Source organism: Phlebotomus papatasi, chromosome 2 (assembly GCF_024763615.1).
Source record: "Phlebotomus papatasi isolate M1 chromosome 2, Ppap_2.1, whole genome shotgun sequence".
NCBI lineage: Eukaryota > Metazoa > Arthropoda > Insecta > Diptera > Psychodidae > Phlebotomus > Phlebotomus papatasi.
The window spans coordinates 104,594,832-104,622,086 of record NC_077223.1 but is presented as its reverse complement, the minus strand read 5'-3'; the positions used below and the strand labels follow the sequence as shown (position 1 = coordinate 104,622,086).

At 34.7% G+C, this 27,255-nt stretch overlaps 1 long non-coding RNA gene across 1 annotated transcript in view; it reads right to left on the bottom strand.

Annotated features, from left to right (window-relative positions):
* Positions 1 to 27,255, bottom strand: part of LOC129800598 (uncharacterized) — a 132,961-nt gene that overhangs the window by 97,748 nt on the left and 7,958 nt on the right. Inside the window, exon 2 of the long non-coding RNA XR_008751637.1 lies at positions 10,928 to 11,221. This is a non-coding gene — a long non-coding RNA (uncharacterized LOC129800598). The remainder of the gene's footprint in view (positions 1 to 10,927; positions 11,222 to 27,255) is intronic.

Below are 27,255 nucleotides of genomic sequence, written 5' to 3'. Positions count from 1 at the left end.
TCAGTGATTCATTTTTATTGTCAATTTTAATGCCTCTTAAATTTCACTGCACTTTCTGCTTACCATATCTTATCAAAGTCATTTGAAAATAGAGTGAATATAAAAGTAGCGATAAGTTTTTTTAATGTGAAACTCCCTGTTTTCTTGCACATTAAAACTATGAATGAGAAAAGGCCGTCACATTCTGCTTTTGCCCGCGGTGCCACAAATAATAATTAATACGTCTGTATGCGCGTAATCCAGTCACCAACTAATGAGCATTTCCCGGCCCCAAGGAAGAAAATAACCATCGTCATCTCATTCTTATTCAGCAAACACGTGAGCTTTCTGCCATAGAATAGCTTTTGCAGCAAGAAAAAAAAGTCATTGGATATTTTATTGAATCACACAGAGAGCAAGAAAAATATTTATTTCACTTCAAAAGGAACCTGTTCGATCTTGCACTGCTTCTTTCAGATTAATTGCAAGAGTCTCTCTTGGGGAATGGTGCAGATACAAAAAAAAAAGAGTCCTAATCACACCCAACATTATCAACCGGATACATTGAGACACAACACATAAGATTTAGCGCTAATTTAAACATCACTTAAAAATCATTATCATAATCTTCTAACAAGTCTCACTGGAGAACTTTTTTTTTCTGTTCTAAGTCATCTTCATTCAAGAGGTGTTACTTTTTTTTCTCCTGCGTATCCGCACTAATAAAACTACTTAAGTTGCGTGGTAAATTGATCGAGAGACGAAGGAGGACGATGCTGAAGATTACTGACATTTATTTATTTGCTGATCTCAACAATAAATTAGCAATCAAGTGCCACCATTTGCCACTTTGACCTGCACAAGGCGCCAATAAATATTGTCAGCAATTGATGTCGATCGAGTACCGAGGGAACAATAGGCGATCTTGGGCATATTTCGCCCCACAATTTATCATTCATCTTAGAAACTTGGAGCAAAAACTTACTGCACCGGACAATTAGCAAAAGGAATGATTGACAACAATTGCCAGCATCGGACTTTGCTTTCGATGTTGCGTTCGTCGAGATCAATTTGTGAACATCTATTCCGATCATGTTAATTTCAATTTAGGTTTATGCTTCACCAAAAAAACATGATTTGGTTGTTGACAAATCTGCATGTGTTACATAGAACAAAAGTTGGCTAATTTTATAGGGAAATATGTTATTCCTTAATCTTTGGATGAAGTAGAGCAGGGTGTGCAAGAACCGTTTGAAACCGAATAAACGTCAAAATAAGTTTGTTCAAGTAGTGTTTTGACCATGGACGTACAGTAGAGTCTCGCTATAGTCCATATTTGGTTTCAAATTTGACACTTAGGTCGCACTATAGTCCATGTAATTTTTTAAAATTATCAACGATTTTTAGTATTGAAATTGCTCGACGGCTTCTACTTTCTTTGCGATTGTGGTACTTGTCCTTGCTCTCTTCATTGTGGATCACAATTATCACAACTACTTAATAAAGTTTGCCAAAAATATTAAAATAATTATGCATGTCGCATATTAAAAAACATAACCTAACTTAAAATCAGTGTTTTGAAATCAACGGTCGATAAATTGTGGACTATAGAGCGATGGCCTATAGCGAGACTCTACTGTACAAGTTTTATTTGACGTTTTTTCGGTTTCAAACCGTTCTTGCACACCTCTGAAGTAGAGGAAGGCTTTCACAGGCTTCGCACACACTCTAGCTTCGAACAATTCATATTATTCCATATAGAAGTAGGTGGGGCTACATTGAGCTGCGGCTATATTGAAAACAGTATTTTTTTTGCATATTTATAGAAGCTGAGCTTTTATGTCTTGCAACTTAGATCAATGAGCTCAATGAGGCATGAGAATCCCCCTGTACCTAGAATTCCCAAACTTCTTCAAGATCTTCGGATTTTCTTCAAGATAGTCATTGGTATTGCCCGATGGCATCTGCTTCGTGAATTTGTCGATAGAAGCATTTCGCGCAGTAACAGATACGCCCGTCAAATCATTGCTCTACCTGCCGATTTTACTCTGAAGTTTTTTGAATTGTAACGGTATATTCTAGTACATTTAGAGGAATTCTGTAGATTTTCGACAGAATTTCTGCGCAGAAAATCTGTAGATTTTCGGCAGAAATTCTTCCGAAAATCTGCAGATTCTCGGCAGAATTTCTGCATGGGAAATCTGCATAGTCTCCATTGTCTCAACAAAAATATTGTTGATTTATCAAGAAACTGTAGAAGTTACAAATGGTATGCTCTGCTTAACAAGTATTACCGATTAAACATTTTAGATAACTACAAAGATGCGAGCAAAAATACTAATTTCTTAAAATTCGCCGATCGAGTGAAACAAAAACACGAAATTTAGGTCGACACTGTGTTTAATGTTATCACTTCACTATTCTCTACTTATAACACGACGTCGCAGAATTCTTTATTTTATATAAATACTGTGATATATCACCAAGAATCACTCTATTGAATTTTGCAAACTTCAGTGAAAAATATTCCATCTTTTCTAACACAGCTGTCTGGAAAGTCTGGAATGTAGAAAAAAATCTACAGAAAATCGGCAAAATATCTACAGGAATTCGTCAGAGTGTGCAGCAGGATTCATCAGAAAATCTACAAAAATTTCTGACGAATTTTCCAAGCTCAAATAAAATTCGTAGGAATATCTACAGATTTCTCGGCAGATTTTCGGCAGAGGTGTAGATATTTTCTGCAGAAAACTTAAAGATACAGTGGGTGTCAATAGTTTGTTGCCTAATGCATTTTTGAAAAATCAAGTGAAAAAAATTATAGAAAAAATTACTTTTACAAATTTTGCTTTTTGCAGATGAGTTCCCTGTAATCCGTAGATATTATTTATATTTTTCAAAAAAAATAATTAATTTTATTTCATATCAAAAATAATTGTTTTCCAAAAGTTGGTCATTTTTGAAAAATCAAAAGTTTGTTGCCACATTTAAAAAACTAATTTGAAATGATCAAAACATGCAACCAACTTAATGTAAACCGGTTACATTTTGGGTTTATGTCATTTTAGAGGCAAATGGTGAGTTTGTACATTTTTAAAGTTGTCAATGGTAAATATATGTATATAAAAATGATTATAGAAAACAAGAAATACTCTGTTTTTTGATAATTTATAATTTAGGTTAAAAATAGCAAATTACAAAAAGTTAAAAAGTGGGAAATCGTCCAGAGATACTGTCGGAATGAATCTGCGTCGTTAATTGCCAAATTTTATAGAAAATCACTAAAGGTTAGACATAAAATATTCAAATATTATATTAATGAGGTACGAGTAAATCTGAAAAACGCTACTGACAGACCTAGAGTATCGACTCAGAAGGGGTGATAACAGCATTGTAAGTATCTCTGATAGTGACCTAATGATGTTTGCTTCATAAATTAAAAGATAATTGGTTACTGAAGGAACACAGGTCCCTACAGTTACAAAATCAGCACATTTTGAAAGAAAATAGTAAGAATGTTTGGGTGGCTCTCAATATTCTATTGGTTAGCTAGTTTAATCTGGATAAAATATTGTAGTTTTACTTGTTTTACATGTTTCAAGTAAATTTACAATTTTTTATTCAGATTGGTCTTGCTTACCAATGGAATATTGAGAGCCACCCAAACATTCTTACCATTTTCTTTCAATATGAGCTCGTTTTTGTAACTGTAGGGACCTGTGTTCCTTCAGTAACCAACTATTTTTTAATTTATGAAGCAGACATCATTGGGTCACTATCAGAGATACTTACAATGCTGTTATCACCCTTCTGAGTCGATACCCTAGGTCTAGCAGTAGCGTTTTTCAGATGTACTCGTACCTCATTAATATAATATTTGAATATTTTATGTATAACTTTTAGGGATTTTCTATAAAATTTTGCAATTAACGACGCAGATTCATTCCGGCAGTATCTCTGAATGATTTTCCACCTTTTAACTCCGTCTAACATGCCACTTTAACCTAATTTATGAATTATCAAAAAACAGATTATTTCTTGTTATTTATTATCACTTTTAAACACATGTATTTATCATATACAACTTTAGAAATGTCCAAACGCACCATTGGCCTCTCAAATGACATAAACTCAAAATATGGTCAGTTTATTTTAAGTTAGTTGCATGTTTTTGACCCTTTTGAGTAACTTTTCAAATGAGGCAACAAACTTTTGATTTTTCAAAAATGACCAACTTTTGTAAAACAATAATTTTTTATATGAAATAAAATGCTATAATTTTTTCGAAATATATAAATAAGATCTACGGATAACGGGCTACTAATTTGCAAAAAGAAAAATTTTAAAAAGTAATTTTTTCTATCATTTTTTGCACCTGGTTTCCCGAACATACATGAGGCAACAAACTTTTGACACCCACTGTATCTGACGAAATTATTTGACGGGGTACCATGAATGATTTCTGTATGAGCATTCCTAGTGCTAGCCTGTAAGTTACCCTTCGGGAGGGGTATCGTACAGAAGATTAGTATTGAGAGTTATGCCCTAGACGCATTTACGACTTAAGCCGAGGGACGGTTTAAGTGGAAAATGATAGAAAAACGGTTTAATCATTATTTCGAATATAATTACGCTAAGTCGTCTCTCGGCTAATCCTCTAGTCTGTCAAGGCCCTTAGTTCGTGTTGGATCGTCGTAGGGAATAGATCGTTAGGAAGAACGCTTAGGGTTCTGGAGAAAGCTCTGGCGGCCAAAGCGCTCAAAATCCCTGCCTTACAAACGTCAAATGAAAATTGTACGTCAATGAATATGCTACATCTGAGCAAACTTATATTGACGTTTATTCAGTTTCAAACGGTTCTTCCTCATCTCTGTTGTAAGATTTGTTACTTCTTACTGGACTTCTTTTTATCTTTGCCCATCTGAAACAATGAAAAAATCTGAACATTTCAGATTAGAAATGATTCCGAATTACCCCACTATAGGTCAAAGTGAAAAACTTGAGCAATTAATCCTTATTTAATTTTAAGAGTTTTCTAAAATGTATTACAAAATCGTGTCACAATAGCCATTTCTTAAAATCCGTGAGAAAAATTGCCAAATTTAGTGTTTTCTTTAGCAAAAAGTCATAAAACTTCCTTATCTCGAGACATAGATCACCTGATATTTGGAAAATAGTGAAAGCATGGCAAATTTTAGGTAGTTATTCACCTTTAATCGGGTGTGAATATTCGCATTTTAGCTTACCCATTGAATAATTATGAATGTGCTGTGGCAAGTTAAGAAGCAATAAGGGGTTATATCGGGTATATGAATAAAAATGACCAAAGAAGGTGTGCTTATCGCCAATCAACTTGGCATATAAAGTCACACACTCTACGCAGAAATTGACAGCAACAGAGGTTGAAGTTGGAGAGCAAATAGAGACGAAAGAAATTTGTGCTATTTGGTCAACTCACGATCCGTGCACCAAAGTACGAAAAAGGCGAGGCTTCCAGTCTTAAGTCTTAACAGATTTTTTTCTTGTACACCCAACATTCCTCTCTTTTTATCGATGAGGTGGATTTCGAAGCAAATTGAAGTGGTCGCACATCATTTTGAGGTCCATAAACTCCCGGCATCAATTTTTGCTTATAAGTCGCGCTGAAGTCCAAAAACGAAAAAAAAAGAATTGTGCAAAGTCATCAATATGCAAGTCAAGTCGCCTTTTTCGTTCAACTCTTCAAGAGATTTTCGAGCGTATTTTCAAAGATCTGGCGGCGTCAAATATCTTGTGTGTTTGCCACGGAAAATATGTCTTCTATGCTTCTTTTTTTTTAGTACTCGTTGCTTCCAACAAGGAAAGGAACTCCAATATTCATAAGTTTAACAGAATGGTGAGACATTCATATTGCAATCCAACACACGCCAACAGGTTGTCAAAGAGATGAAGAGGGACTCGAGGGGGTTTACCAGACTTCTCCAATTTCATAAATTGCTATGCAGAGAATGATGTGCAATCTGATGACGAGGAACGCGTTCATTTCGTCCACGATCGCATTTGTTTCACCATTTGAGGTTTTGTTACAATTCTTCAACATTTTTCAAACACTCAGCACATTTGTGGCATTTTTCGGTGCCGTATTTATGCCACTTTATATTCATTCAGAATTTTTTTATCCAGCCATCAAAACACGTCATCCAGAGCATTCTTTAAATTTTTAACGATATTCGATACCACACTTATAAAATATTGCTTGATAATTTATTTATTATTTTCCATTTCCTGAAGATTAGCTGCTATACACTGCTCCTGACGTTTATTTCTCTAATTAATTTTTTGTTTCAAAGAACGTGCTTTTAATCAAAATACTGTTCTGGTTTTCTTTTATCACGTACAACAAATTCATTGGCATGTTTTTATAACAAAGGTCGTCTGAAGGTCAACACGAAAAATTTTCAATTGACTTATAACTCCGATACACCTTTTAGATCAGGAAAATTTCATAAAATCAATATTCACATCCTTTTCTTTCATAAAAGCTTTGCATATTATGTCTATCTTATGGACTCTACACATTGGAAGCAATTTTCTTCAAAAATTGATTTTTTGAAGAAAATCGTCAGCATTGCTGTAGGTAGAAACGTCAAAATTCTGTCAAAAATGGAATTTTTGACGAAAATTGTGCCTAGTGTAGACGCCTTTACTCTTTTGTGTTCTTCTTCTTCTTCTTTTGAACATCACACAAATTCGGAAGCAGGGTAAAATTAAAGACCGGTGAGTATATAATGCAGAGGCGTGCAAGAACCGTTTAAAACCAAACAAACGTCAAAAGAAACTTGTACAATAAGGGTCAAAACGCTACCTGAACAAACTTATTTTGACGTTTATTCGGTTTCAAACGGTTCTTGTACACCTCTGATATAATGACTACTACAAGTAGCCCTATGAACTTTTCAATCATTAGTAAGTCACCTTTCCGAACACTTTCGCCAAATTTACCACATAAAAAAAAATAAATTTGTCATATGATATTGTCATACTGTTACAGAATTTCACTGGAGACGTCTTAAGTATTGTATATGCGTTCTTCCAAGCATTGAAGGTGTAAAAAGTCACAATTTCTGTCATACGATTTACGGGAACTTCTAGGAAATAAAGTACATCCGAAAATTAATAAAAATAGTGGAACAAGATCTTGCGATAATCCTCTTTTCCATCCTAGTACCTCAAATTCCTTTTGTATCCGGCTAAAAGGACCAATATTGGTTGATCTGCAGTGCCTATTTTATTCGCAAACACCTTTCTAAGCTTCATTGACAATGAATAACTCTTATTCTGCTCTGAATTGATTCAACTGAAGGTGTATTGTTGACATACAAAATTGATGATCCTTTGACAGGATTATTAATCAGTCCTTATGAACGTTGAATATCTTTAACACTTCTTTATATCATGCATTACACACTACGTAATAGATTTTACTGCACACGATTTATAGATCAGAAAACCATGTGAGAAACTTTGACAGTAATAGGGTAAGTGTGCCAAATTCCGGCCAGCTTGCAATTTCGGCCACCTTTTTTGTTCCTCGAATTTCCATGAACTTTCAGATTTTACGTACTCTAGAGATTATACAATGCAAAGGATAACAAAAAACGTAGCTTCGACAAACGAGATGACGTGAAAAAGACATTGAAAGAATTCCCTAAGGGCAAAGAACTATGAGAATGAAGGTGGCCGAAATAGGGCGCCAAAGCTATGTCTACATTTTTATTCATTTTAAAATGTATTAAGAATGATTTTAGAGTAAATAAAGACGATAAACGGTTTACAAGTTTCCAAGCAACACTCCTTAAGAAGAAGGAATAAAAATAATCAATTTTTATTAAAAATATTACATTTCAAACTTGAGACTTTGGCGCTTGTATGCAACTATGCCGAAATTTGGCACACTTACCCTAGTTCTATTTTTTTCCATCAGAAGTATATGTGTGCATGATCGAATACAAGGAGAATTAAACAAAAAATGAAGTAATTAATGATGATGAACTGGCGCAATGTACTTTGAGAGGGACTTTCCGGTGTTCGCCAGTGAAAAATGTCTTGGAATCTTGAAATCCAAAACGTATCTTGTTAATTTCAAAATTTGCAATTCCGAAATCAATATTTTAAGATATCAAGACCTCAAATTACTCTTCTATCAAGATACTAACAGTTTAAAGAGTTAGAAAGAGTACGATTTAGTAGAGTAATACGATGAATAAGATATTACTGTTCGTATTAGGGTGGCGGCATTACTTATGGCCTGTCTTTACATATGGCCTCGTCGCAATTTTTGTCAGAAAATTATACCGAAAACCAAAAAAATACTTTTGCTGTTAAAACACAACAAATATTTTTAATTTTGAAGTTTTTCGAAATAATTTTGTGACATTGTAAAGTTTTTTGCGATAAGACCATAAGTAAAGACAGAGGCCACAAGCAATGCCGCCAAATTAATTGTTTTCTGTACCATGCTACAGGTAATTCGAGCAATTTTCCATGCGTGCCAACTGTGATTCGGTCAGTTTTCGAGCGATTTAATGACTGCGAACTTTGTACGCATAGGGGGGACTTTTGTTTGCACTACCTGTATTCATGATTATGGCATCTCTTAGATTATTTAATACGGCTTATAAATTAATTTGCCTAATTTGTATGGAGAAATTTCTACAAATTCAGCAGACAAATAACAATATTTGTCAGAAGGGACTGGTGACGAACAGTCATACGCTTCTGGTGAAATTTCTTGTTACTAAATTTTAGTACAGTCGCCGTCAGTCGAGTTGACAATTTTGTCAGTCATCAAAAGGCAATTTGTCATTCATTCTTTGTCAAGACCTCGTGCAAGCATCAATTGAAGTGAAAGTTAAGAAATCTACGATTATCTATTGAATTTAATTATCATTTATTTTGAGAAGTTGAGTAAAGGAAGGCTAATTAAATTATCTCGTGAATAAAGAATTTATATCAGGAATACGGTCCTTTTTCGCCGGATAAAGGTTAATTCTCAGTCTTTACATTCAGGTATCTGGATTGGTTATTCTCTGGGAAGTATCACAGAACAGGACTCTCTATAGATTATAATTCTATAGAGGTAACTTTTAACCAGTGACGTTTCGTTAAGTGTGGAAAATCTTGAAATCTTGGTTCTAAGCCCAAGCTTGGTCACAGAATTGAAAAAATCATTGGACTTTATTTAAACGATTTGACGTGAATTAATACCACAATCCAAGTGACATTTTGGAAAGAAACCCGTCAAATCATTGCTCTACCTGCCGATTTTACTCGGAGGTTTTTTTGAATTTTAACGGTATATTCTAGTACATTCAGAGAAAATCTGCAGATTCTCGGCAGAATTTCTCCCTAGAAAATCTGCATAACCTCCATTACTTCACAAAAATATTGTTGATTTATGAAGAAACTGTAGAAGTTATAAAGAAAATTGTATGCTCTGCTTAACAAGCATTACCGAGTACACATTTTAGATAAGTAAAAAAACTGCGAGCAAAAATACTAATTTCTTAAAAATCACCAATCGAATGATACAAAAACACGAAATTTTGGTCGACACTCTGTTTAAAGTTTTCACTTCACTTTTCTCTACTTGTAACACGGCGTCGCAGAATTCTTTATTTTATATAAACACCGTGATATCACTAAGAATAACTCTATAGAATTTTGCAAACTTCAGTGAAAAATTTTTCCATCTCTTCTGACACATCTTGTCTGGAAAGTCTGGAATGTAGAAAAAATCTACAGAATATCTACAGAAATTCATCAGAGATTCGTCATAAATCTGCCGAAATATTCTGACGAATTTTGTCCCAAGCCCAAATAAAATTCGTAGGAATATCTACAGAATTTATCTGCAGATATTCTGAAGAGGTGTAGATTTTCTCTACAGAAATCTTAAAGATATCTGCAGATATTATTTGACGGGAATGTACAGGGACAAGCCAGAATCTTACTATAACATAGGGTAAGTGTGCTAAATTTCGGCATAGTTGCATGCAAGCGCCAAAGTCTCAAGTTTGAAATGTAATATTTTTAATACTAATTGAATTATTTTATTACTTCTTCTTAAGGAGTGTTCCCTGGAACTTTGTAGACAGTTTATCATCTTTATTTTCTCTAAAATCATTTTTAGTACATTTTAAAATGAATAAAAATGTAGACATAGCATTGGTGGCCTATTCCGGCCACCTTCATTCTTATAGTTCCTTGTCCTTCCGGAATTCTACCAATGTTTTTTTCAAATCATCTTGTTTGTCGATGCGACATTTTTTGTTATTTTTTGCATAATATAATGTAGAGTATGCAAAAACTGAAATTTCATGGAAATTCGACGAACAAAAAATGTGACCGAAATTGCAAGCTGGCCGGAATTTGGCACACTTACCATATCTGCAATTTAAAAACTTCATTGCCTGATATAAATGGTCGCGAATTAGTCAACCATGATGGTACTTTATAGCGCAAGATAATTTAGTTTTTTCTTGTATCAAACAGACTATTCATATGCAAAAACTCAATAACAAACACTTAATCCACTGGACGCCGTTCTAACCATCTGTAAAGGATTTTTCGGACACCAACCCTCTATGAAGTCATCCACCTCAATTGAATGTCCAGTTGATGCCAAAGACGTATGTCGGCCCAGCACAAATATTTGATTCGTCCGACATGATTTTCCGATAGCAAAAAAAATTACCAAGTAATAAAAAATTTTTGAAAATTAAATATTTGCAAAAAAGACCAACGTTCCCACGACCAAATGACGCATACACCTCTCACACGATAAAGAACTGTCCATTCATTTTCCCTATTTTTGTCATTATTCAGGCAAAGACAAATTCTTCAAAAAGGGAAGGAGAGAAGATAGCAAAAGAAGAAAAGATTGTGTATAGAAAAGTCTTGAACTTACCCAGCACATTTCTCCAGCTCATCAATCAATTGTTGTGCCCATCGTCAATTGTTGTTTATGCCTTGTGGTTGTGCACTTTATGTACATATTTTCTCCTCATTTTCCTCTTGAATTCCAAACGTTAGAATTTCAAATTGGATGCGTAGCAAAATGCTCAATTGCCGTTCTTTCGCGCATTTTCTCATACGTCCAAGTTGGATGATGAGAAGAAGGCTGATGGGTGAACAGAAAACAAACTAGCAATTCTCTCCCATCCACCTCATTTAGTCATTCATGGCTGTTTACTCTGGACACCTGCACAAAATAAACAAAAAACCCAATATTAACTATTTTTATTCATTGAAGTGTCTCTCTGTCGGTGTGTGGAGGGCAATTTTCAGGGATTTAACACTGGTTAGAGCATATAGCTCTCTTGTCTTTCACCTCAAACCCCACATCGAGATTTTCAATTGTGAATTCTCTGCTCTTTTTCACCTTCACAGCACCTCATTTGGCGGCGTGAAAGAATTTCAAAGAGCAAATGAGGAAATATAGAAGAAAATGTGAATATAATAAACAGAAAGGTAGAAAAAAACGTCCAGAGAGAATGCTTTTAAGTGGAATTCTACATCTCTGAGAGCAACAACAGCAACAAAAAAAAAACTGGAAGCAGGGATGAAAGAAGCTGGGAAATATGAACACCTTGTGAATTTCCAAGAGTTTTGCACACCCAACAAATGACTCACAGGACGCATCAAATGACCGGAAATGGAATTATTCCATATGCAGCTAACTCCTCTGTCCTGATTGATTAGCTGTATATAGTTGGCAAAAGCAAAGAGAACTTTCAAAGAAACAAATAATACCCAAATTGTCCAACAAGAGGTACTTTAAAAATCTTTTTCTCTTTTTTTTGGGGGGCAAGAATAGAAGCAGAAATGTTTGACTTTGCCTATTTTCCACTCTCACCATTTCAGGAGGATGGTTCAATTGTTACCTTGTTAATCCTCTCAAATTCCTCCTTTATCTCATGCGATCTCACATGGTCCCTGACCATGCAAACCCAAGGCACACCTGCAGTAAAATGAACAATATGAGCTATTTGCACTCCAATTGTCAATTCCAGGAAATTCTAAGTAACTTCAGTGGGTGGTGACTCTGCTTGAGATCTTCAAGCCCAGGGACCAAGAGATACTTTGACCAAAGAAGCTTTCCGCACTATAAAATACTCATTAAAAAAAAACAATAGGGAAAAAATCACAGAGTGCTCAAACTTACAAAAATTCTAGCACCCCATGAATAAAGTTTGAGTACAAAAAATAATTTAGAGATAAAGCTGAAAGTAATCTGAGCTGACTCATTCCACAGCGGGTATGTGTTGCCGGCATGAAGTATACGGATAAATGTAAATTCTCTTAACCCATTCAGTCAATGTACCAGAAATACTTGAGATAGAATATTCATATTTTGGGATTAGTTTCCTACAGATTAATAGATGAATTTATTTAAAAGAAAAAAATATCCATTATGGGGACGCGGCGAGTCGCCCTCAAACACGCATCTTAACGGTCACTGAATTTAAATTCTGTACATTAATTTATTACAAACTCTATTGATTTAGATAGAGTAACTATCCAAGAAAACAAATTGGCAACTAGAATTGAATTCAGGAAAGAGGATGGAGGTCAATTTTAACAAATTCGACGGGATGTCGAATATTCCGTTCGCCATTTTGAGCAAAATTTTTGCATGACTTCACGCGAAGCGAGAAAAGAACAACAAAATGTATTTCTATCTCTGTCGGGCTATTTTTTCCAAGTATTCGAAGGACAAAGTAACTAAAGATCCATTCCCGACAGAAATTCGAATATCAATTGCCCAGAAATAAATCATCTAAAATCAGTTAATTTGCGTATGATGTATAATACCATGATAAGGAATGGGTTAATAGCAAGAATTGACGGAAACGCTAGACCTTTCTTGACTTTCGCACTTTTATTCTCTGCGACGTTTCGAGGATGAATGTCCTCTTCATCAGGTATCGAATTTTGTTGGGAAAATCACGTACAGGCGGGAAATGGTTACACTTTTTTTGGACTTGGATCACAGATTGCACTTTGAAGTTCACCATTCGACTGATCGACACAGAATGGGTTAATGGCGTCTGGCGTCTACACAATGGTCAATTTGCACAGAACTTATCTCAAAAAGTGTGCCATGCCAGCATGCCTTAAGCAAGGTATGCCTAAAAGTAGGTCCGTAATAGTTCTTTGCGGTCCATCGTCGACTCGGCGTTGATAGCCAACGTAGCCAACCTACATCACAAAACGGAGAAAAAGCTATTTCCAACGTTCTATATAAGAAAAATCCAAAAATACTTGTTTTGTGATGAAAATTCCAGTATTTCGACCTGGAAATCATTTTTACACTTAACCCTTATACTTCAGGAGGGTAATGTATATGTATTAGTATAAGGAAGTAATACTTTGTGGGGAAAGGTAGCTGAAAATCTCTATATGACCCAGGTAATTTTAGCCTAATGCACCAATCAGAGTTGGCACTCAAGGTTAACGAAAGTAAAACGAAGTAAATGGTCACACAGCATCCATGATCCCGATAGAAAGTCACTTATTGGATGAATGGAATTTTGAAGTTGTCAATGATTTCAAATACCTCGGATGGAAAACCCGAGATGGAAAAACATAGTGGACGATGTTATACTTTCCTTACTTACTTACTTTGTAAATTTATACTTTCTTCACAGACATTGATCGTAACATGATCATTTGACGATCATTTTCTGTTCCTTTACATAAAATTTGTTCGTACATTTTGGCCTTTCTGGCAAAACTTTACGAACAAATCACAAGATTTTACAAACATTTCTTCTGTGTGTTTACGAACAAATGTTTGTAAAAGAATAAGTGGCCCCCCCTCCCTTTATTCTGACTTGTTAACTTTATCCGATTCGAAGGTACGATTAATCGACAAATCGCTGTCGAATATTTCGAAAACCAGACAATACTTTTCCTTTGGATTTTAGTATGTTGTACCTGAGGTCGAGACCTTTCCAACGGTGGGTCGCACCCCTTTCTCGATGTTCCTTGACCCGAGCTATAATCGAAAATATCGTGACCGGACCATATTTTCGGTGTTTATGAAACGATTTCGATTAAATTTTAGTATATATTGTACCTGAAATTCAGATCTTTCTAACAATGGGTCCCATCCATCTCTATACCAACCCACTGTACATCGACCCTTACTATATCCAAATGAACCGGACTCTACAGTAGACTCTCGCTAATTCGGCTCTTTTAAGATCGGGCTACTTTTTAATTCGGGCAGCAGTTATGCCCAGCGCACAATAACATTTGTTTTGTAAACATGTTTTTGACATTTCTATTAGTGTGAGTGAGACCTAGATCTAGTCATCTTGCTCACTCTCATAAGAAATTTTGAAAACATATTTACAAACAAAAGTTATTGTGCGTTGGGCATTACATTTGAAAAAAGTTTGTTGACATTTTTAAAGTTTGATTATGATTATCAAATGAAACAAATATTCTCAAATTTTCAATGGTTTGTCATAGTTCTGATGTGCTTTTGCATTATTAAGGGGTTTTCATGAAATTTACTATAAATATGAGTATCTAAACTCAATATGTGTATGCCGATGAATAAAAAATCGTTGCATTTCAAAAAATTTGAGGGTTTGAATTTTGAGGGTAAAAAATAGTGTCGAACCAATTTTATCCGCTTCTGCCTCCGAGAAGAGTTTACTCGATACGATTCTTTACGCCCGAAACTCAATTCTCAATCGAATTTTTAAGTAGGGTGAAAGGAACACCTATTGACACCCTACTTTGTACCATTTGGAATATGAAATTTGAACACTTATCCTTATCAGAAAACGTAGATTAATGAAAAAACGCCATATTACTTACATTTTGTTAGATACATTAAATAAATTTCAACATGTTGACAAAAATGTCAATAGGGGTTCCCTGTCGCAGAGGTGTTCATTCGACCCTATTTTAAGTTACAAGAACCTCAAGTTGCACGTACTCTGAGGTTGTCTGCAAAGAATCTCAGCTAACATAAGGTTATCTGGGCTTTTTTATTGTAATAACTACCTTATTACAACATTAAGGTTATTTTTCACATGTGATCTTACTGTGACCATACGATAAAAACATTAATTTTGTTAACCGTTTAATGACGAATGGAACACCGGTGCCCCAAAAATAAAAATTAATTTTTTTAGACTGACGACGAAATAACTTTCTACAGTCAAAAAAATTGCTTTTGGTTTTGGGACACCGGTGTCCCAATCGTCTTTTAAGGGTTAAGAAAAGGCTTTCAGGCTTCGCACACACTCTGGCTTCGAACACTTCATATTTTTCTCATCTGAATCTGGCCTAAATTTTTCAGGAAATGTCTGACTTAAAGTAATTAAAGAATATGGCAAAAAACATAAAGTGTTCAAAGCCAGAGTGTGTACGAAGCCTGAAAACCTTCCCCTACTTGGGAATGAGTAAATACACTGAGAGAAAAAAGAGGGTGCGATTAACTTTTTTTCGTCATAACTTTAACACTTTTTAGGTGTAAAAATATATCAACATTTTTTAATGTTTATTTTACACAATTTGAGGGTAAAATCAACATGAAAAGAGGGTAACTTTAACCCTCAATACACCTAAAAAGGGTAATAATTACACCGATTTCGGATCAATACTGCAGGGTAAAATTAGCATTTCCGGAATGTTATTTTAACTTTTCCGGTTTTCTCTCAGTGTATCTATTACTCCCTCCGTCTCATAAGGTAAAATCTTAAGGAAGTGTTTCTTAAACACCAAAATACAAACACTTTTTAATATTCTAAATGGAAGGCGGAAAAAGTACTCTGCTCTTTCCTTCTATACGATAGCAATAAAATGAAAATTGCTTGTTCTACAATTTCATTTAATAAATGCAAGAATTTTTCACAGTACCTCTTGAAGCATTTCTATTTCTTCAAAAACTGCAGGTGTTTTCTTCAAGCTTCCATCCCATTTTATGGAGTGTACTGCAAGTCCAAGAATTTTTCAAGAGCACACTCAAAGTGCTCATAAATTCTTTCTAGAAATCACATTTAACAACAAAAAAATCACAAAAGTGACGATCTTGAAATTCAAGTTGGCAGAAAATATTCCATCAGACAATTTCTTGCTGTGAGATGGTAGACCCTAATGACTTTTTGAAATGCAATTAAGCCATCGTGAAGTTTTATCTCTGCTATCTATATTTTCCCTTATATTACCTGTATTGCAAGAGAGATTTCTCAAAAGTCATTGTATTTGCCCGAAAAAATTGTGAAGAAAGAAAACCTTCTTAAAATCTTCTAGATGGGAGAGGTGAGATAAGGAAAGGATCACCAAGTTGCAGGTGAAGCATGTACGAAAAAATTTTACGGTCCTTTGATCCTTAATAACACTCAACAACCCAATAAGTCCACTTTTGCTGAAGGACCATGAAATAGGGAATATTTTCTTGAAAGAAGAAAAAAAAAGATTTGGTGTACCTGGCTGTATTTGTCGATGACTGAACTTTGTTGATACCATTGCTGAAACATCAAGTCTCTTGTAGCCCAAACAAATTTGTAGAACAACATAGCACTTAAAGGAGTTAAGAGAAAATTGCTCCAAATGAATTCAATTGCTTATGCGACATATACACATGGTAAGAGGGAGAAGAATGTGAATAAATCTCTTCATTGCATGGCAATTGGAAGATTTATTGAACGTCAGGTGTTTCATTTCGCGAGATTCCACCTTAAGATAGCAATCCAAAGAAATCAAATCACACGCGAAATAGGAAAAAGCCTTCAAATGAGCTTAAGAGTGTGGCATGTGTCGGTGAATCAGGGATTGAAATCACACGTTTCAAATTGAGTATTGGAAGACAATTTATTGGCTACCGAGTACTATCTCTTCTCCCCAGGGGCTAACCATGGATGGCAAAATAAGTTTAAAAAAAAAAGAAGTCGATCGAGCATCGAGGGGAAAGCAAGGTGACTCGTTTTATCCATATCAGAGCTCTTAAAAAAGGCACAACTTAGCAAAAAGACATCCAACCTCTTTGGGCTAGGCCACTATTTCTCATGTTATGTTGACTTGTTCATTTTTGCTGGTAAGATCAGCAAAACATGGGAGTGTATTATGATGAGGAACAGACCACAAGTCAATTGCCGGAGCAAAACCTCCCATGGCAAAAGTAGCTGCTACTCCCTTTTTGCATTTTGAAAACTATTATAGAACTTGCCTATATGTGACGATAGTTGACGCTTTGTAAGAGGAATTACGATAAATTCCTGTTTATATTAAAATTACAGTTCGATGCACGCAACTAATAAAACATCCACCATGTGGTCTGTCTTTTTGCACAGCTCTAATCGCTCCCAACATTTCTTCGTGTCAACAGAGTTGGAGGTCATTCCAGATGATGGATTGGACTTTTGAGACTTCAAGACAATCAATAATGAAAATATTGTGAAATTCACCATTATACACTTCAATTCCTTCAATTCATATTTGGAATCGGAGTTGTTGAAATAAGAGATAAAATTTTATTTACTTAATCTTGGTGTTGTGGATAAGTCTGCCGCCGACTTACCACTATACCGGTCTCATCAGAAAAACTATAAGAAACCTGTACCATCTAGTATAAAATCAAAGACATTTCATTCTTTTGTTTGTTTGGCCAGTCAAGAACATGAAAAGCTTAAATGTTTCTCGTATATTTCTTAAGTCGTAAGTGTGTCTAAGGCATAATGCTCTAGACCAGAGGTGTGCAAAAACTGTTGAAACCGAATTCACGTCACAAATAAGTTTGTTATAATAGCGTTTTGACCATTGACGTACATGCTTCATTTGACGTTTATTCGGTTTCAATGGTTCTTACACGCCTCTGCTCTAGACGCATTTACGATTAACACGTTATATTTTAAATTAAATTAATCATATTAAAGACGGATTAACGTAATTATTATCAAAATAATGATTTGACTAGATTCCCATCAGTTTCCCATTAACTAAGCCATTTCTCGGCTTAAACCAAAAGACAAATTACTAAGAAATTGATAAAAATCTTATCCGATAATTATTTTACTTATAATTAGGGATAATTAAGTCTCTCGACTTAAGTTGTAAATGTGCCTAGGCATAATACTGTCCTCAGGCTTGTTTTTATATGCATGGCTTACCAACTTGGTTTACTTTTGAATGTAAAGGCAAATAATCCACTATAACGGAACTGTACCCAATTTCGGTCAGCTTGTAATTTCGGCCATTTCCTTTGTTTCTCAGAATCCCATAATTTTTTTGTTATTTCATTCTCTAAAGATTGTACAAAGTAAAAAAAAACAACAAATAAGTTTCATCTCTACGAACGAGATGATATGAAAAAGATCTTAGAAAAGTTCTGGAATTGCAAGGAACTACGATAATCACAGTGGTCGCAATATTACCCACAGCACTGTCTATACTTTTATTCATTTCAAAATATATTAAGAATAATTTTAGAGAAAAGAAAGACGATAAACTATCTAAAGCGTATATACGATGAATTTTGGCCATTGAAAAATGGCTCTCACATGTTAACCACAGTAGGATAAGTCTGCTAAATTTCAGTATATAGTTGCATGCAAACGTCAAAGTCTCAAGTTTTAAATGCAATATTTTTAATACAAATTGATTTTTTATAACTCCTTCCTAAGGAGTGTTACTTGGAACCTTGTAGACAGTTTATCGTCTTTATTTTCTTTATAATCATTCTTTATACGTTTTAAAATGTATAAAAATGTAGACATAGCTTTGGTGCATTATTTCGGCCACCTTCATTATCATAGTTCCTTGCCCTTTCGGAATACTTTCAGTGTCTTTTGCACTTCATCTCGTTTGTCGAAACGACATTTTTTGTCATTTTTTTTTGCATTGTATAATCTCTAGAGTATGCAAAAACTAAAAATTCATGGAAATTCGAGGAACAAAAAAGGTGGCCGGAATTGCAAGCTGGCTGGAATTTGGCACACTTACCCTATATATGAAAAAAAAAATTCTGAAAGATGATTTTGTTGAGATTTTGTTTGTTGTTAATCCAATGACCCTAATGACTACTCGCCGAATTCTCGCACCTTCTTCTTAATTTCCTTCATTAAGGACTTGACAAACCCAACATCACGCATGCAAAGATTCAGTTGTTTCTCGAAAAGCTCAAGCACTTTATTTTCCGTTTCCTTGACCTGAATCCCTGAATGAATTTCAGCAACTTCCTTCTGGCTTCTGAGCAATACTCTTGAGTTCCTTATACCGAATTATAATGTTCCGGATAGTAGAATGGAACACTCCCTGGTCAATTTGACCCATTTCAGCATAATTAAAATCTCTTCAAACTACACTGAAGAAAAAACCAAAATCGAAAGCCTACTGCGATTGACTTTTAAGTCTTTCTTATCTGTTTATTAATTTTTTAAAAGATTTAAGCATTACAATTTTATTAATATTCAAATTAATCCCTTCATTCTCAAATCAGTCAAAAGATACAATATATAGAAGGGTAAGGGTTCATCATTAAAGAGTTTAAAATATTTTTTAAACGAACAACAAACATTTGATTTATGGAAGAGTCATGGAAATCCCAACTTTAATTAGTTTAACCATTTAGCCCCCTGATTGGATACAAAGATTTGAAAAAGATGCAAATTCGCAAAATTCTTCCGAAATATGATTTTTATGTGCTAAAAGTCGATATTATATAAACAATTTTAAAAAATAAAAATAAATTGCACTCTCATTTAAGTTTTTATAAAAAAATGTCGTCTAGATTTTGCAAGTTAACTCTGAACTATAAATAAATCTGAAAATTATAGAGCGAATATTTAAACTTTACATTAAATTTCTATTGTATATATTAGTTCAGTAAACTGAAGATATTTTGTTGTTTGCAGTTTGTCGTAAGTGCACTTTACCGATTATCGACTTTAACTTCTAGATTTATTCAACGTGCTATTCAGCTGAATGCTTAAAAAGAAATATATTTTTATAATTAAGAATCTGAGACTAAAAATTGTAGATTATAATTATTATTATTATTCAAATTATTTAAAAGAGATGACAAAGCATCCTAGCTTTGCGGTGTGTTTGAACTCACGAGAAAGATCTATCTGTATATCATTTAGGGGTACAATCGACTCATGAGCGACTAAATCCGATGCAGTCGGATTAGAAATTTCAAGATTTTTCAAAAACAAATCCAAATTAAAGCAAATCAGTTGAAAAATAGGCCCTCCAAAGTGGGTAAACTTTCACCTTCGAAAAGTTTATATCGAAATGGTTTTCGAACATAGGTGCCTAAGGGCGAAATATTCGCTTCGACTACCTCTAAAACATATTCGAAAACGAGAGATATCATAGGAGTCGCTTTCGAAATAAAACAAAAAAATATACTATTGGTGGAGTAGGAGGGCTGTCCTTGATAATTTTGACTCATGGGGGGGGGTTGTCGAAGACCGGAAGTCTATATCTCTTACCATTTGGCCCCTAGCCATGTGACAAGTTGAAAAAAGTAGATTATATAGTATATAACTGCTCCCTCTTTGTGTTCGTGCAATAATAAAGCACGTAATAAACATGTATCACTAGTATGTGTAATGTACAAGACGAGGTTTCGGGGTAGACTAAACTGATTTATTCATGTCATAGGCTTATATACAATACGGGACCAGGCTTCCTGGTCCCGTACCACTATTGTTCATCATATTCATCATTTAACAATATATATCAGTATGTTACGAATAACAAAATAAAGAAAACTTTTTTAGTTAAGTCTATAAAAGAAAACAAGGTTACAAACTACAAATTACTGACTGGTTTGAATCGATAATAAACCAGCCAATAGAATTTTATCGCTTAAAAAGAAATAAAGACGTTGTGCTCGGTGTTTAGAACACTTTCATTTTCAGTTCATTCATTCATTTTCAACCGTTTGTCCGTATCGGGATCGCGGGCCTAGGACATCCAGGTTCCGCACATGTCAATCGTCCGTCACATCAGGAAGATTTTCGCGACCAATATCATTTCATTTTTAATTTTCAAGAATTTTTTTTTCATTTCATTTCATTTATTTCAAATACTGCTTTTGAGAGAGAGCTCTTGAAAGCAAAAATTTAGACAGAGATATAGGTGTACAAAGACTTCAATGTTTGTGTGATAGCGGCCACCGCCGTCTTAGCGTTGGTAACCAACCTCCAGAGTAAAACGATGGAAAACTCTTGAAATTGACACTAAAAATTAATTATTTCGTCCATAAACAGATTAGTCCACTTTAAATGTTGCAGTTAGAAAGCCCTCATAATCTCGTATCTTAGATCTACAAAAATGCCTTAATAATCACCTCCAACTCTGATAGATGTGTACACAATTTTCAAACCATTTTCAGTGAGTGTTCTAGAGACACCACCACCTTAGCTTACAAATGCGATTTGCAGAAGAAGTACGGAATATTTTAGCTAAAGTAATTGTACGATTGCAACTCTTTAATAACCTAGCTCAGTGTGTAAGATTCACTGCGTTGTTCACCTGGGCGATTAAGTACGGAAAAAAAGAAAAGCGTCTCTCCTCTCTATCTCCCATGGGCAGATGAATGGACAAGCAGACCCATTTGCAGCTGTAGCTGATAGGTATTGTATTAGAAGGAGATCATTATATTACTAGACTTGATGCTATCGAGAAGCTGTGCATGTTGATCCTCTTCGGCAGCCAACTGCTTTGGAATTGGAAAAAGTGACACAAGTTGATTTTTGCACAGTTGCTGCTGCCACTTCCATATTGGGACAGCTCGCGGATTCCTCAGTGCCAACTGCTTAGGCGATCGCCGGATGAGATTAGAGAAGGGAAAAGTCTCTGGGATAAGGCAGCATCTGGTGGAAGTGTGCAGAAGAGATCGACAGAGCCCAGGAAATGTTCACATTTTCTGAAACATTTTTTTTTCTGTATGTTCTCATTTAGATGGAGAAATTATTAGAGGAAATCCCATGAGAGTTTTAGTTGGATGTAAGGCATTAAATTGACGGGGAACTCGTTATCAATGACGACACGTGTGATACGCGTGCAGAAGCGACGTCCGCCCCTATTAGTTCACACAACATCGTCAGCATTAACATACTTCCTCTTTTTTTTCTGATGCACACCGCCAAATTTTGATCGGCTGCCTTTGTGCAGCTGCTGATGATCCGATGGGAAAGTCCTCCCTGATTGTACATTTTCATGGCCATGGATGGCCTTTTTCCCATCATCGCAGAGAGTCTTTGTCACCCCTTCCGGCTAACTCTCGCCAAAATGAACTTCCCACACACGTGTGATCTCAGTCGCTTCTAAATTGCTCCCTTTTGTCCCAAAGAAGTGTTTCCCATGGAACAAATGAACACGCAGCCCTGAAAGACCCAATCCCTCCGGGAAAGATTTGGATGGAGATTTCTGAGTCAATTATCCCTGGGATGAAGCATATTAGTGTACCGAGGAATATCAGATAATTCCAATGTTACACTCCCAATTAAGCCAACTGATTAACATTGCCATCGTCAATGGGAATAACAATGGTGATTTTTTGATGCTGGTAGCCTAGAAAATTCCCGCACTGTATCCTCCACGGTCACTCATCAATTTATGAAAATTCCCTCCAACTTATCGCCCCATTCATACATCAATTTACTGAAGGCATTTAGCTCGTCAATTCATCAATCAGTGATTAATTTTAAACAGAAAATATTATTTGGATGATGCACTCTTGAATGGACGATTGATAGCAAAAGGAAATGTTAAAAGAAAATGTGCATTACCCAAATAATTATTTCTAAATTAAGTAACATAATGTATTTTTTTATCTTTGAAAATTTTGAGTCACAAGAAAGCAGAAACTTTTTGATATAGCGCTGAAAAGACTAACATTAGTACCACAATTAGTACAAATTGTCACGTCTATCAACAATTGCCGTATAAATACTATTGAGTCGAATAAAAATCTTTTTATTTTATATAACAATTGAAAAATTTGTTTTTTTTTACTTTTGTCTCCTTTAAAAATAGTCGTACAGTAGAGTTCCTCAAATTTGAACGACAGTTGAGTTCAAAATGTAAAATTTGAGGTTATGTGAAGAAAGTTTTGGGTGGAGTGCCATTTTTCTCTGGTATTTCCTCAATATTATCATTTTATATTAACTTCCGCAACAAATTCCATTTATTTCACAATAAATTACATTGATATATTCTCTAAAGTTGTTTATCTTAATTTACGGAAAGTGGATTTCACATGAATTCCGTTACGTTTTTGAAAATATCGTTCAAATTTGAGGAGTGAGAAATGTCATCTATACCCCCCAAATGTTCAAATTTGAGGAACTCTACTGTACAAAGTTTTTCGATCCAGAGGCTAAACGCTAAACGGTTAGAGATATCGACTTCCGAACTTAAGTGATCCCCCCATAAGTCCTCCTAGCCTTTCCTCCTTTTTTCCTTCATCCCTCTATCCTCTGCAATACCATGTTTTTTATGTTTCATAAACACGACCCCAGCTATTTCTTTTATTTTCTGATCCATTTTGGGGGTAGTCTATGCGAACATTTCGTCTATAGACACCTATAACCGAAAAAATTTCGATATCAAATTATCGTAAGCCACAGTTAAACCAATGTGCAAAGCATATTTCTCAACCGATTTGTTTATTATTAAAAAAAGAGATGTCAAACCGTTTCAGCTTTGCAGAGTGCTCAAAATCACGAGAAAGAGCTATCCGTGCATTATCTTTTCGCAGGCTTTTTGTGCACATACTTACCGATTAAATAATACTTTACTACCGATTAAATTGACTGATAAATTTAATATACCATTCCGAAATAAAAAAAATCGTAAATCCGAGAAAGGTAAATTATTTACGACTATTACCGAGTCGGACATTTCAAGATCTTTCAAAAAATCCAAATTTAAACAAATCTATCGAAAATGAGGCCCTTTAAAGTTGTTAAACTTTGATATTCGAAAATTTGATATCGAATTGCTTTTCGATTTCGAGGATGAAATATTCGACTTGATTGCCTCTAAAACATATTCGAAAATGAAATAAATCGTAGGAGCCGTTTTCGAAGTAAACCAAAAAATATGGTTTTGGAGGGGAAGAAGAGTGGTGGAGGAAAAGAAAAGAAAAAAGATTGTTTTCGATAATGTTGATAAATGGGGGGGGGGTCATCGAATACCGAAAGTCGATATCTCTTAACGTTTGGCCTCTAGTCGTGTCAAAAGTTGAAAAAAGTGGAATATATAACTGCTCTCTCTTTGAGGTCGAGCAGTAAAATGAAAAGTAAAACGGAAGTGAACTTTTATGGACAAAAAATCGCACTAAAAGATAATTCATAGCTCTTTCTCGTGAGTTTGAGCCTTTAAGACCTCTTGCAATAAGGATTTTTAATTCGAAGTTGTATTTTTGGAATAAAAATTCCTTAATAAGCATTATCCCTTTTCACTTTCGCCCACCTTTAGGGACGATAAATATTCTTTCAAAGCTCTAAGTTTATTCGAAATGTTTCGAACTATTTTCAAAAATCTTTGCTTCTCAGAATCGTCTATCTTAAACCTATGTAAATACGAAAAATAAAGTTAAAAGATTGGTACATTCAATGAATAGTAATTTTCTAAAACTTCATAAGTTTTTTAATTACCTTTCTTATTGAATTACCTTATTTTTATGTTTCATTAAACTTCTGTCTTTTTCCTCTTATGTATCTTCACAATGTTTCGATATAAATTTTAAACTAAGAAACAGACAGACTTTCTATTTTAGTCGAGACACTCTCAATAGATAGCTCAATGGGATGCATTTCGAAATAGGTGAAATTGTTAAGAATTTTCCGATTTAATACATTCGATACTTTTGATTTAATCCTTTAGGGACAAGGCACTCTATAATTGAGACTCAGCAAATTAATTTCTTTTGACTAGAGAAACGCATTTTAAATGGTTTAGAAAAAACTTATTTTTAGTTCACCAGTAATTAAACCGTTTTTAACACTTAGAAGTCTGAAGTGAGTTTTTAATAAAATATGATTTATTTGGCTATATTTTTCTGTCAAAAGAAGATTGAATAGCTTTCAATTAAATATGAAATAATAAAAAAAATTAAAATGTGATTTTCTACCAGATTTTTATACCGGAGAGTGCACAATGGATGATAATTTTTACTAAAATATTTACTTTACTAAATAAGTTCAATATAAACAGATATATTTCTTAATATTATTCAGTAAAATAGAACTAATTTGTTTTGTTAATTCACACTAAATTTATTAAGCGAATTGGAAGTGGCCATAAGGAGTGACTTAGGTGGCCATATGTGGTATCATGATCGGATTGAAATCAAACTACCCGGAATCGTCATCCTTTCAACGTAATTTAAATTTTCCATTTAATTTCTGTCAATGCAATGTATAAAATATGAACATTTGCCCCTAGTTCAGTTAATCCTAATTCGGGGGTATCAATTTCATCAGGGTCATCCCATTAAATTGGCCCAAATGAGAATGACTTGCGGAAGAAGTGTCCGCTGGCAGATGATTTTCTGTCCACAACAACAACATTGGAGGTCTAATTGAGCAAATAGAAAACAGAGCAAATGGCCATGATAGTGACAAAGGAGTTCATTGAGGCCGAAAGAAATGGCATCTGCAGTTGGTATTTCCAAGTTCCCGGAAGGAGAGAAGAGTCAAGAAGAAGCCCCATCGAGGCATATGTGTGCAAAGATGTTCGGGGAAGGGCGAAGAATCAGTGTGAGGGAAAATTTTTTGATATGTCCAACTGCCGTTTGATATTATTTCTTATAAAAATTTTTATATATTTATGTGAAGTGAAAAAAAATGTACAAAGTTGATGTTTGTGCGCCTTTTCTTGACAATAAGGCGGTTTGTTGGAGCTATGGCTGAAAAAGGAGTTCAAAACACGAAGAAATCCAGACCAATTGAGAGTGCCATATGACACAATGTGTTTGTTGGAGAAGCCTCATCACATCTGCAGTGATCAACAAAATCCATAGGGGAGGTGAGGGCACAGGAGACTTCCCCATAAGAGGCATTTGTTGTTTATTTGATGGAAATTTTTCTGTTGCATATGGCATGGAATTGGCGCGCGATTGACATACTGAACAAACGCGGCCTTTCTGAACAAATCTATTTGGGAGATTATTTGATCTAACACTTGGGTTAATTTCAACCTTTTTGCACTCCTCATCCCACGGTTTATTGTCACGAGAAAAAGACCTCAATGAACTGCTGAACAATTACTTTACGAAACAGTCGGAGGGACAAAATGGACAAAAACAGCACGTTTTTGGAACAATAACACAGAAGCAAATCGAATAATTAGGGATGAAATTTTTAAAAAAGGGGTGAGAATCCATTCAAACACTCTAAAAATTCTTTTTTGAGGGTGGGAAATATACAATTTCTCAATGATTTAATTAGATAAAATACCTTCCTAATGATATCACTTAAATAACGTCTCAATAAAATCATTGAGAAATTGTCGCACGAATCATCGATTGCCTTCTCACGGAGGGTCAAATCATTAAACATGTTGACAAAAGACTAAAGTACCACTCAAGGGATGGAAATCAAAGCAAATTTTCCTTGACTAAAGAGAGGGATGCGAATCCAACTGTGATTTCCTCTCTATGCTTCCTTTTTTTTCCTTTCTAATACTCTCACTCTCCATGTGTGACTGCCATATGACCCATTTTGTAGATAATGAAAAATTATTCCTTTCATCCCTCTGACAACATAAATCCAATTGTTATTCAGTGTATGTTGAATGTTTTACGGTTTGCCCAAACATGGCACAAAATAATCAACATTATGTCATGAATACAGGATATGTCTGTATGATTGACTGCAAATTAACACAGATGCAATTATTCTTGGGAATTAGACTTTAAACACATTAAGTACTCTACAATGGAAAAGAATTCGGTAGCAGATATCCCATTCTGTTTAAAAGAATATCATTATTTAATTTGTCTTGGACTGAAAATACTTAGTTTAAATGAAGAAACATTGAAAACCTTTTATTTAAATTTTAAATAAATCAAAAGAACACTTGCCAAGGTTAAAAAACGGAATAATAATGCTGGAACAACATTCCATGAAGGAACAAGGCCTTCCCGCATGAGGATTTCTAAAAATGCATTAGGGTAAGGGCTCATAATTTTGGACAGTTTCTTATTTTGGACACTTTGAGGATAAAATTGGACACTAAAAATAAATTGATTAAAAT